Source organism: Neovison vison, chromosome 8 (genome assembly GCF_020171115.1).
Source record: "Neovison vison isolate M4711 chromosome 8, ASM_NN_V1, whole genome shotgun sequence".
NCBI lineage: Eukaryota > Metazoa > Chordata > Mammalia > Carnivora > Mustelidae > Neogale > Neogale vison.
Window position 1 is genome coordinate 46,349,732 of NC_058098.1, and position 13,896 is coordinate 46,363,627.

Consider the following 13,896-nt stretch of genomic DNA (forward strand, 5'->3'; position numbering starts at 1 on the left):
CTGGGTATTTACCCTAAAGATACAAATGTAGTGATCCTAAGGGGCACGTGCACCTGAATGTTTATAGCAGCAATGTCTACAATAGCCAAACTATGGAAAGAACCTAGATGTCCATCAACAGATGAATGGATAAAGAAGATGTGGTATATATACACAATGGAATACTATGCAGCCATCAAAAGAAAGGAAATCTTGCCATTTGCGACAACGTGGATGGAACTAGAGGGTATCATGCTTAGTGAAATAAGTCAATCAGAGAAACACAACTATCATGTGATCTCCCTGATATGAGGAAGTGGAGATGCAACATGGGGGGTTAAGGGGGTAGGAGAAGAATAAATGAAACAAGATGGGATTGGGAGAGAGACAAACCAAAAGTGACTCTTAATCTCACAAAACAAACTGAAGGTTGCTGGGGGGAGGGGGTTTGGGAGAGGGGGTGGGGTTATGGACATTGGGGAGAGTATGTGCTATGGTGTGACATAGTGCTGTGAAGTATGTAAACCTGGCGATTCACAGACCTGTACCCCGGGGATAAGAATACATTATATGTTTATTAAAATAAATTAATTTAAAAAATTAAAAGAATTTTAAAAAAAAGAAAGCAACCAAAAAATCCAGGAGCCAAAGCAAAGTGAAATCAGGATGACAGAGAGATAAGCACACAGTGAAACCATCATCTCACAAAGCCAAATGTCACTAACTGTGAAAAAGAGCTTTCATTTTGATGACTTGCCTATAAAGACAGAAGACAGGACCCATATTACATGGGGAATCAGAAACACCCCACATAAAATAACATCTTGCAGAATATTATATCTCAGTATAAGTCAAACTAGAAAAGAAAATGTCCCCCATGAAAGTAGAAAGCACAAATGTCCTTGTCTCAACATGGACAATGGGCAGGAGAGAAGGGGGGAAAAAACACCGCCCCTGAAAATCTTTTCATAATCCAACCTTAATATAAGATTGGGGCCCAAATTTATACTTCCTTAGGAAGGGTTGTGGCCATATCTGATCCCCTACAGGCTGACCTTCTGGAAAAGGAGTGCTTCCCAAAGATTTTGAAGGCTCTTGAACACAGTGTCTGATGCAATTTTGATACTCATGGAACAAAAGCACTATCATGGTCTTCCAATTATTTGGGGGTAGTTATAAGTAGTGTTGGCTAGGGGCCTATTGGATTCACTGAATCCATGGACTTATCTAATAATATAAAATGGATATATTTGGGAGTTGGCACAATCCCCACATTGGTTCTTCTGTTCATAATGTGAGAGCTACCATGGTGGGGAAGACCAAGTGAAATAGCGCCTCTGGCATAGCCCCCTGTGCTCTTCATCAAGAGGTTACATCAGCAACAATATCGTATTCAGGGGAAATGGCATAAATTATTGGAAAGAATTACCAATTAAAGGAAAGAGAGGTCATCTCCATTATATTCTCATCTAATTCATGAATTTGATCCTGCCAAACCAAGAAAGATATTGGATCCACAATTATGTGGATTAAGTTCAAATGGAACCAGGTCATAGCCCAAAAGATAGCTGTGCTAGATGTAGCACCTATACCATAGATTAACATGCTTTGGTTACATGGCATGCAGCCATTGATTTGAAGGATATTTTCTTTTCCATACTTTTAAGAAATGAGAACCAGAGCAGTTTGTATCCACCCAGGATGACAACAGTATGCATTTGTGGGCTTAGCCCAGGGCTATGTAAACTCTCCCTCCTTTAAACCTATGGACTAAGTGTTCTAAGGCTCATAGAGACTTCAATTAGCTAGACATCCTGAAGAGCATCACACTGGTCCGTGTATCAATGACACTAAGTTAATAGGATCACATCAGCAAGAAGTGGTACAATATATGTGCTCGAGACAATGTGAAATAAACCCTATTCAGGAATCTACCCATCAGTGAAGTTTTTAGTGGTCTGAGCCATGGTGGAATATCCCCTTCAAGGGAAAGAACAAATTATTGCATCCTACACAATGCCTGGTAAACCTATTCAGGTTCTGGGGGGTAAATATTTCCCATTTGGGAAACCTCTCCAACCTTTTTACTGAGTGACACAAAAGGCTACCAGCTTTAATGAGGCTTAGAGCAAAAAAAGTCTCTACAGCAAATCAGGCCTGTTACTTGGGCCATACAATCTGGGGATCTGAGGTATATGTAATGGGAAAAGATGCCCAGTGAAGTTTATATAATTTCCAGGAAGTGAAGCACAATACAGACTCTAGAGTTCTAGAATAAGTCAGCAGTACAGAATTTTACACTATCCAAAAAACTGCTGCTCCTCGAAATGTGGTGAGTACATACAATGGAATATTATTTGGTCTTAAAACGGAAAGGAATTCTGACATATGCTGCAACACAGATGATGCTTGAGCACATTATGCTAAGTGAAATAAGACAGACACTAAAGAACAGATATTGTATGATTCTACTTTCATGAGGTACACAGAGTAGTCACAGAGACAGATAGTAGAATGTTGGTTGCCAGGGTCAGGGAGAGGGGAGAATGGGGAATTACTCTTCAGTGAGCACAGAGTTTCAGTTCTGCAGGATGAAAAGAATGTGGAGATGGATGGTGGTAATGGTTGCCCAACAATATGAATGTACTTATCACCACTGAATTGTATAGGCAAAAATGGTTAAGATGATTAACTTTATGGTTTGTGTATTTTACTGCAATAAAAAAAAAAAGATGGGAGGAAAATTGCTGTTGGTAGTATTCTCTGGGGCAGGCAAAGATTGAATACATGATAAATGAAGGAGCAAGTGACTCTGCAACCAGATTAGTGTGCCATAAACTGGGTTCTATGAGACTCAGAGTCTTAAGAAAGGGTGGTTCCAATAGCAATCCCTTGTAAGATGGACAAGGCAGATCCAGGATGAGGCATGAACAGGTCCAGAGGGGCAGGTAATGACATAAGCAAGTGGCCATTCCATGCCATCCACCACCAGTTTCTCTCCATAAGCTAATACCTGAACCACATGGGTGAGTCCTCTGAGATAGAAGCATGTGAATAGACATATTGAAGTGAGTATGAAATATAATGACTTTAATATTTTATGTTAATGTCCATCACAGAAAAGACAGTAAAAGATCCAATAGACAAATGGCTCAGCCTTCCTCCATCATCAATTATTCGAGTGCTGGCCAAATAAGTATGTGAACTGGAAGAGAATGATGGCAGGTGTGAGGGTCATGCATGGGCTCAACAGAATGTATTTTCTCTCGCACTGACTAATGCTGCTACCGAATGTCCAATATGCCAACCACAGGGACCAATGGTCCTATTATGGCACAATTCCTCAAGGAGACCAACCAGCTACTTCATAGCAGGTTAATTACGCTAGACATCTTCTACTCTGAAAGGCATGGCTATTCGTCTTGACCAAAGCAACACACATTCCAAGTACGAGTTTGCTTGTCCTGTCCTCAAGGTCTCAGTCTGAAGCCTGCTTATAGGGCTTACAGAGCATTTGATCCACCAATACAAGATCCCTCATTATGTCCTATTGAACCAAAAGACCTACTTTACAGCAAAGGTGGTCCACCAGTGGTCTCATGTCCATGGGGTCTACTGGTTCTACTGCATTCACTACCACAAAGAAACTGGCAGTGTGACAGAGTAGTTAAATGATCCTTTCAAGGCACAACCACTGTGCCAGCTGAGAAATAACATCATGCAAGAATGAGTCTCTGTCCTCTAGAATGTGGCACATATCCTAAATCAATGACCATTATGTAGTACTGTGTTTCTCGTAGATAAAATCAATAGGTCTGGAGTAAACAAAGAAGTGGCCCCATACACCATCACTTCCAGTGATTTACTTGGAGAAACTGTACTTCTGTCTCTGTAATTCTAGGTTCTGTGTTTCTAGACTTTCTGGTTCCTAAGAAGGGGAACACTCCACCAGGAGATGAAAGTATCCCATTAAGCTTTAAGGTATGAACACCAACTTTAGGATACTCATGCTAAAAGACTAGCAAGCCAGGAGATGGGTCACCATCCTAGCAGAGTAACTGACCCTGATCAGGAAGAGGCAGGGCTGCTGTTATATAGTGGGGTAAGGAAGAACATGCAGGGTACCCAGGTGACCACTGGGTGCTTCTTCATCTTTCCCTGACCAGTTTTGATGGTAAGTGGACAAGAGCAGCAACAATCTGCAGAGGGCAGACTCCACTAGAGGCTCAGACTCTACAGAGTTGACTCCTCCTGGGTTACCCCATCAGGTAAGTCACTGAGGCCAGGAGAGGTGCTGGCTGAGACTGAGAGAAATCAAGAATGGAAAGCAAGGGAGGGGGAAAATGAGTATCAACTGGGGTCCTAAGACAGCTGGAGCACCAGGTTCATCTGACTAACTTTACTCTTGTAATTACATTTCCCCAGAAAAAAAACAAAAAACAAAAAACGAGGAGAATCCTGAAGGGGTGAATGGACATGCAACAAGTGCACCTCAGAGGACAAAGGAAATTCTATGATGGATGCTGTGAGACCATCCAGAGTCCCCCTTTATGACTGAGGCACTCACTGTATAGTGGCATGGCAGATGCCTACTTAGGATGTACTGTTGAGTCCCTCCCCAGAAACGGCCATTAGTTGAAGGAAACTGCCTGGCCCAGGTAACTGCTCCTCCTTGGGGACAATCTGTATCCATTGACTGGTCACTGAAGGGGCACAACTTAAAAGACTGCTGGTCTTGAATCCAAACATATTCCTTTGAGATAGTATCATTAAATTAAAGTCTACAGAAGTACATTCATTCACTCGGCAAATATCTATTAAGCATAAACTGCATATCTGAACTCTTCCAGGAGCTTGGTATACATCAGTGAACTAAACACACAATTTCTGTCCTCATGAGGCTTATCTTCTAGTGGGAGGAGACACAAGTGAACAATCCACATAAGACAGTGAGTTATATGGTATAAAGGAGAAAATAGAACAAGGTAAAAGAGATAAGGAGTACAGGGAAATGGAGAATAGGTCATTTTAAATAGCCCTGACCAGGCAAACTTCCCTAAAGTGACGCTGAGCCATCTTGAAGGAGATGAGGGAGGGAACGTGTGATTATCTGGGAGGAAACTGTAGGCAGGCAGAAGAGAGGGATCAGCTAGTCTCAAACCTGGTGTGTTCAGGAGACAGCCAGGAGGGCATGCAGCCACAGGCAGTGACAGGGACTGCAGTAGGGGAGAAGGGCAAGAAGTAAACAAGTAGGGGATAGAGGGGACCACCTTGTAAGCCATTGTGTGAGGATTTCGACTTATGCTAAGGAAGTGGAGAGCCAGTGAAAGACTAGATTAGAGGACTAACATGATCACTTCCACTTTTACAGGATTTTTCATTCTGCTTTGCTGAGAAGAGATGGGTGGAGGAAGGTTGAAGCATAGACACCGGGAGACAAACAAAGAAGCTCAGGTAGTCGTTCCAGTGAGACACAATAGTGGCTTAACAGGGTAGCAGTGGAGGTGATGAGGAGATTCTGGATATATTTTAGACATAGAGCCAACCTGATTCTTTGATATACTGACCAGGGGTGTGACAGAAAGAATCATGGATGACTCCAAGGAGCTCTGTGTAAGTAACTAAAAAGATGGAGTTGTGGGATGGGAGTTGGAGGAGGAATGTCAAAAGGTTTGGACATATTCAGTCTGAGACATCTAATAGACTCAGAAGCAGACCTTGCTGGTGCTCCACTGACCAGCTGGAAGTGCTTGGGAGTTTGTGTCCCCACCTCCAAAGCCACCTTGGACAATGGTTGATGAGTGGAAAAATATAATAGCCCAGCTCCCATTTCTTCCACTGGAACAAACTTCAAGTCATAACCACACTCCAAAGCATGTTTGTAGGTACCAAATTGAACCCACCTTCCCCAGAAATTTGCCTGGAACTGTCCCTTGCTTGGTTTCCTCACCTGCTCTGCCCCTATCCTGCTTCCTCCATTAGTTTCTCCTAAGAGTGACCCCTTATAGATCATATTCACAAACCCTCATCTGAGGTCTGCTTCTGAGGAACAAGACCTAAAATGACATCCAAGCAGAGGTAGACATATGAAGGAGACAGATGGATATATGAATCTGGATGTCATCAGAGGGCTTTCAGCCAGAGAAATAAATTTGGATGTCAACTGCATATAAATGTACTTAAAGTCATGACCATGAGAGTGACTTGGTATTATTCTTCCATCATAGAGATGCTCTCATCTTGAAAGCAATTCAGGGAATCAAAAGTCTGATTCCTTTATTAAATATTATTAAATTATAATTATAATTTTATTATAACAAAGTGTCAGAAAATGATACTTGTTAAGGCTGGATTGTGAGTGTATACAGGATCATTATATTATTCTTTTTATTTGTGTGTATGTTTGAAAATTCCCACAATGAAAATCATACAAGCAATATATAGATATATTCTCCTTTAGAAAAAAAGAAATAATCAAGGGAATTCAGGAAGGTGGTTAAGATAAGATAAATAAATACTAGGGATAAAACATACAACATGATGGCATGGCTACTGCTGCTATAAGGTATATGGGAAAGTTGTCAACAGAGTAAATCCTAAGAGTTTTCATCAAAAGGAAAAAAATTTTTGCCATTTCTTTTTATTGTATCTGTGTAAGATGATGGATGCTAACTAAACTTACTGAGGTAATTATTTCACAGTGTTTGTAACTCAAACCATTATGCTGCACACCTTAAACTCACATGATGTGTGTCAATTTTATCTCACTAAAACTGGTATAAAATAATTATGTAGTGAAAAACCAGAGATAATACAAATTTCTGTCAACAATAAATAGATATGGGGGCACCTGGGTGGCTTAACCATTAAGCGTCTGCCTTCGGCTCAGGTCATGATCCCAGGGTCCTAGGATCAAGCCCCACATCAAGCTCCCTGCTCTACAGGAAGCCTGTTTCTCCCACTCCCCCTGCTTGTGTTCCTGCTCTCGCTCTCTCTGTCAAATAAATAAAATCTTTTTAAAAAATAGATATGTAAATTGTGGTTTACTGACACAGCAATGATAATGATGAACTACCTATAACAAAATGGGTGAATAAATCTTATAAACATAATACTGCAAGAAATGTACTCAAAAGAATATATACCATTTATGTAAAACTTGAAACAGGTAAAAACTAATCCATGCCCTAGATAAGAGCGTGTTACCCTTGGGACGATATTGACTGAAGAATACATCAAGGAGATTTTTGTAATGCTAGTGATGGTCTTTTCCTGGATCTGGTGCTGGTTACATGTGAGTCCACTTATTCAATATTTACACTACATTGTAAACATGCTGAGATTTTAGCCTGCCACAATCTCATGGATGCCAGTGGAAGACATAAGACTCCCAGGTCAGAGACAAAGGACTTTATTACTCCCAGAAATTATGAGCTTTGTGTTTGCATGAGTTCCTTTTGACTCCTAAGTGCCATGGGGGTGACATGGGGTTGAGCACAGGTGGATGCAGCATACACACTTGGTTTGCAACAGACCTGAGTGACCTTAGGCTTAGGAAATCTCAATCTTTTAAAGGGGCTACAAGCAAACTGCTCAAACTTTGTCCCAGAGGGGGGCATTATCTTTACTACATTGGCCAGCAGACAAACCTATCCTTGTCTCAGAAAAAGACCATCCCTGTCTTCCAAAACTGTTTGCTGTACAGACATCCTTGAACAGATAGTCTGGAAAAAAAGCTGTTGGTGTCTATACCCACAAGACATGAAGTATAAATACGAGACCCATGGAAAATTGCCTCCCAATAATATTACAATAAAAATGTACACTTATAAAGATCATGGCTTTCTGCTCTTCCCTGTTCAGTAGACAACTGCATTTTCTGGTGCAGTGTCAGCTGTGTCCCAAACACGATGGTGAAGGTCAGAGTAAATGGATTTGGCCTTATTGAGCACATGGTTACCAGGTCTGCCTACCATTCTGGCAGAGTGGATAGTGTCACCATGAATGACCTCTTCATAGACCTTAACTACATGGTCTACATATTCTAGTATGATTCCAACCACAGCAAATTCCATAGCACAATCAAGGCTGAGAAAAGGAAAATTGTCATCAGTGGAAAGCCTATCTCCATCTTTCCGGAGTGAGATCCCCACATCAAAAGGGGTGATGCTGGTGCTGAGTATGTTGTGGAGTCCACTGGGGTCTTCACCACCATGGAGAACACTGGGGCTCACTTGAAGGGTAGAGCCAAGGTCATCATATCTGCCCATTCTGCTGATGCCCCAATGTTTGTGATGAACATGAACCATGAAAAGTATGACAGCTCCTTCAAGATTGTCAGCAATGCCTCCTGCACCACCAATAGCTTGGCCCCTCTGACCTAGGTAATCTGTGACAACCTCAGCATCATGGAGGGACTCATGGCCACAGTCCATGGAATCACTGCTACCCAGAAGACCAGAGAAAGCCCCTCTGGGAAACTGGAAACTGGTGTGGTGGCTGAGTGGCTACCCCAAACATCATCCCTACTACTTGGCACTGCCAAGGTTTTAGGTAAAGTCATTCCTGAGCTGAATGGGAAGCTCACTGTCATGGCCTTCTGAGTCCCCACCATCAATGTGTCAGTCGTGGATCTGACCTGCTACCTGGAGAAAGCTGCCAAATATGACAACATCAAGAAGGTGGTGAAGCAGGCAACAGAGGGCCCCTCAAGGGCATGCAGGGCTACACTGAAGACCAGATTGTCTCCTGTGACTTTAACAGTGACACCTACTCTTCCTCCTTCAATGCTGGGCTGACATTGCACACAATGACCACCTTGTCAACTTCATTTCCTGGTATGAAAATGAATTTAGTTATAGCAACCAGAAGGTGGACATTATGGTCCACATGGCCTCCAAGGAGTAAGAAAGCCCCCTGGACCACCAGCTTAATAAGAGCAAGAGGAGGAGAGAGGTCCTCAGCTGCAGGGGAGTACTTGCCTCAATTCATCCCCCAACACACTGAGAATCTCTTGACCCCCACAGTTTCCATCTCAGACCCCTTGAAGAAAGGAAGGGGCTTGGGAACCCCTACCTTATCAGGTACCATCAATAAAGTATACTGTATCTCCCCTAAAATATCATTTAAGTAAATCATTACAGACAAAGCTAAAGATTAAGTTTCTTTGACCATTTCCCTTTTCCAAGTCAAGAAGTGATCAATGTTGGGTGTATTCTTTTCTAGACCACTAGCTACACAATTATACGTATCTACATATGTATACCTATGTGTGCCTATATATACCAATATCCATATATATAGTATATGTAAAGTTTCACAGGCGAGGTAAACATGACACCAGACAAGGTGGGTGCAAGGCAAGATTTATCAAAGGCACTCTCCGGTGAAGTTTCAGGGCTCAGGAGAAGGCGAGCCAGGAAAGTCGCGCCGGGAGGAGGTGGGCACCTTCCAGCGAGATTCTGTGACTCTGAAAAGCAGAGTCAGAGAAGACGCACTGGGAGGGAGGCAGCGGGGGTCTTTTATCCAGCCAAGGCAGGGCATGGGCTCACATCCATATATGGTATGGTATTTGGTGATCGGAGGGTATGGGGGGGGGGCTCCTAATACTTCTGTTTCCTGCATAGGTATCAGGTTACCTATGGAGACATGACCTGGGCAAACATCCTTCTCGCAGGAGAGCCAAGGGTTGAGGAAGTGGGGAGAGGGGGCTGGAAGATGGCGGCCCCCGTGTTCATTTTGGTTGTTCCTCCTGCACTCCGGGAGCCACCAACCCAACAGTATATATAGAGAGATAGATAGATGATAGATAGATAGATAGATAGATAGATAGATATAGACATAGAGAAACAGAAAAGAGAGATTTAGAGTGCAGTATAGAATGACTTAAATATATGACATTATATTCTACATGTCATTTTGTAACTTACTATTTTCATTGAACAAAGTCTTCAGGGATGCCTGGGTGGCTCAGTCAGTTAAGTGGCTGCGTTTGGCTCAGGTCATGATCCCAGCGTCCTGGGATCCAGTCCCACATCAGGCTCCTTGCTCGGCAGGGAACCTGCTTCTTCCTCTGCTTCTGCTTACCACTCTGTCTGCCTGTGCTCTCTCTTTCTTTCTCTGATAAATAAATAAATAAAATCTTTAAAACAAACAAACAAAAAATCTTCACGTTTCTTCCCTTTTCTCTTTCCTTGTCACTACCTACACACACATCTTCCTCTTTCTTCTAAATTTTCTGCATAGTGGGCCTTAGTATGAATGCACTACAGTTCAATTAAACATTCCTCTTTTGGATATGTTCAGTTTTGCTGTTTCTTTGGGGACTTTTTGGATTTTTTGTTTTCATTTTTTTTGCTAATCCAAGCAGTACTTCAGTGACCATTGTCAGACGGGTCTCCTTATACTTTTGCGCAAGTATTTCCTTAGGGTGGATTCCTAGGAGGACTGCTGCCAAATTGCCCTCCAAACCATTGTTCCAATTATCTCTCTAGTAGCTTACAAGTGCCCATTTCCCCATAAACTTGCCAACAGTGTACATTATTGTTCATTTTAATTTTAGTCAGTTAGAAGGGAGAGAAACATGATGTCCTGTTGAGATTTTAATTTGCATTTCCAAAATCTGCAGAAAAGCTGAGCATATTTGAGGACCTCATTTCTTAGATCACTGTCTCCTAATATTTATCTGCCTAGGACTGCAATGGGTACTTCATGCAAAATATTTCACTTATTCTCACAACCCCTCCCTGGTATAGTAGTGAGGAAGAAGCCACTATTTTTTCCTAAGTGGCAGGTAAGTCAACTGAGACTAGCTTGTATTCACACATCTAGTAAGTGTTGATGGCAGCGAGCTCCTTCTCATTAATTACACAGTATCTGTTCTCTTCTTCCTCAGTAAGAGAACCCAGACTGTGGAGGGAGCAGCAGCTTGTCAGCTTCCAATATCCCCTTTCCAGCCTTCTTTGTAGGTAGACATAGCTATGTGAAAGCTCTTACAGATGAGCTATAGATGCAGTTGAGGGGTAGAGGTGCTTCCTGTGAAGCTCCTTGAAAGTACAATGACCATCTGACGCCTTGCCTTGCTCTCCTCCCATCTTCCCCCTTAAAATGTGATGACTCAAGTTGTAGAGCCATGACATTGGCCCCAAGCAAACTTGAGATGGAAATGAAGTCCCAGAAGGGTAGAACAGGGAGACAATAGGAATGCGGGCTATTGATCGTGTCACAGGCCTGTTCTCTTCCACCCTAGACACCCTCTACTACCTCCTTCCGGAATTCTTGTCACATGAATGAGAAATGCCCCACTCTGCTTTTCTGTTACTACTGAGACAGTGATGGAGCCAGGATTTGAACCAAAGCCAAGTCCATGATCGTGACCCTTAATCTATACTGATTCACTGCTTTTTTTTATCCAGGCAATGCTCTCCACACAAAAGGATGCTTTCACTGCATAACAGTCACCTCTGGTGGCCATTAAAGCCTGGCAAAAATCTTGCTTTTGGTTATTCTTCCTCGGGACAACTGGCCTCGCATGTCCTGCTTCTGCATCAGAACAATGTCAACTTCATAACAGCAACAGAAGAGGTAATGCTTGTGAAAAATGAAAGTACAAATAGCCAAATACTACATAACTTCCTTTACTGGTGGTGTCTACACAGGGGAGCATGGACTTAGAGAAATGAACAACATGGCAGATGTTAAAAACTGTAGTTCCAATCCTGGCTTTACTACTCTATTTGCTGTGTGATCTTAGAAAAATCATCTCATTCTTCTTAGCTCCCTTTTCTTACATGTTAATGAAATAAAACTTTGTGCCATAGGTTTGTGGTGAGAGTCCAGTGAGGAAATACACATAAAAGCCTTTCAAAAAATCAATGCCACCCTGGCCACGGAAAGAATCACTCTATAAATATTGAATCCCCGGTGTACGTGTACACCATGCACAGAAAGCCTTGCAGTTATCATTATCCCATTTTAGTGACCCCAATTTTCTCCCTCTTTTCTAGCCATTATGTTGTGGGAGACCCCATGAGACACAGGGACATTGTCACAGTGAGGGGTAGGTGTGCCAGTATGTGTGTGTTTTTAAAATGTATCATTTTTCTCATTGAGTTTCATATATTTCATGCAAAGGATTGCTGAATATTCATTGATCTATCTAGTATCCCCAAGTACGCTATTAGAAATGCATTGCTTATCTATATTTTTGAAATGTTGAAATAATTCAGTGTTGATCCTTTGTGAGATAGGTTTGCTACCTTTAAACTGAAGTGACAATAACACCCCAGCCGTCTTCGGCTTCTCTCAAGTTGTGCTGATATCCTTGATGTCGCTAACAAACCAAAGCCTGCCTGTGAGAATCCTGTATGTCACCATTAAATTGAAAAAGGCCCGAAGTATCAAAATCTCACTTCTGGTAGGGAAGAGAATTGAGAAAAGAGCAAACCAATGGTTATTCATGAATCACTCCGGCCTGCCATGATAAATACCCCTGGCCTCATTCTCCTCTTCTCCAGGCTCATAATTTTCTCCCTGAAGGTGTCTCACCTGCACAGGAAAAACTGGGCTGGAGGGATGCTAGTAAAAAATGATGTTTTTAAGCCTCTTAAAACACAAAAGGCTGTGTGTGGGTTATGAGCGCTCCTTTTTGCATAAGCAACACAATGTCCGATTAATCTGGCCAGACTGGGGAGAGAGGATAAAATAGTATGTCATGTTTGGTCTGGGGTTTTGTGACAACCCAGGGATGGGACTAGAAAATGGAATAAACACCCAACGAAGGAACTTCTTTTAAAAGATTACAAACGAATGGGTGCGGATTTGGACTTCTCTCCACATACAGATTCTGCATCTAAGCTGGGAAATATTTGGGCCACTTAGACATGAATGGCTAGGACGGGGGTGGGGGGGTGAAACTATCTGGAAGGAAATGCAGCGATGCACAAAGAACCAGTAAAAGTGTGGCTTCCGGGTGTTTTATTGGACACTTCCCGACGTCTTCTCATTGTTCCGACAGGGAGTCACCGTTCCGCACGCGCTGACAGGCCGGGCTCTGTGACATGTCGGCAAACAATTTTAGTGTTTTCCTCTCTCTCCTTATGAATGATATTTATAGACTAAGAATTGCATTTGCTTCCGCTTTCCGACACAGTTATCTTCTTGGGCGTGGATTAAATGTAGATCTGGGTGTTGAAAGACATTTACATAAGTGCTGTTTGTGAACAGGGAGGCCAGTGCTTCTATTATCGCCAGAACATTTAAATCTTAATGACTGGCATTGTTGTCTAAAAGACGGTGTTTTTCCCGCTGAGAAACTGCATTAGATTCAAGAAACAGAGCTCATTTCCATTCTCGCAGCAGTCTCTCTAGAAATGACATGCAGTGCTTGAAACTGTTTATTTCCAAATTCAGGCCTCCCTCGCATCAGTCATCAGCTTCAATTACCAGTTTTCCGGAGCCGAGCCATCAGGCAGTCTGACACCGGGGTCCGGCCTAATTCCCACCTTCTCCAGAGTCAAGAGCATAATGTGCGGATGAAAAGGTGCAAAATAGCCCGGACTTCATTAGCATGCAGGGCCTGGCTGTTCATTTGCCGGCTGCGAATGGAAGTTCTGACACTCGGAGCCGGCTGCAAAATGAGAAAAGTCCTCTTCAGGGGAGATGGGGTCCTCGGTGGTGAGGAAAGGTCATCAAAAAGACAGCCACTGCCCTTGCTCCCTGCTCTCCAGGACTGCTTATTGATTCCAGGGACACCTCATTACACGCCGGATCAACATATTATTGCCATGTTCTGGGACTGAATTGTTTACAAGTGTCTTTATCACCGGCAAAGGCCTGCCCGGCGATGCATGACTACACTCATTTGGCTGTGACCCGCCAATTATGTGTTATCCGATATGTTGCTGGGTATCTTGATCT

General features: G+C 42.7%; 1 pseudogene; it reads left to right on the top strand.

The window, feature by feature from the left end:
• The first annotated feature begins 7,889 nt into the window (after positions 1-7,889).
• On the top strand, positions 7,890-8,886 carry LOC122915646 (annotated as a pseudogene).
• Positions 8,887-13,896: the final 5,010 nt, after the last annotated feature.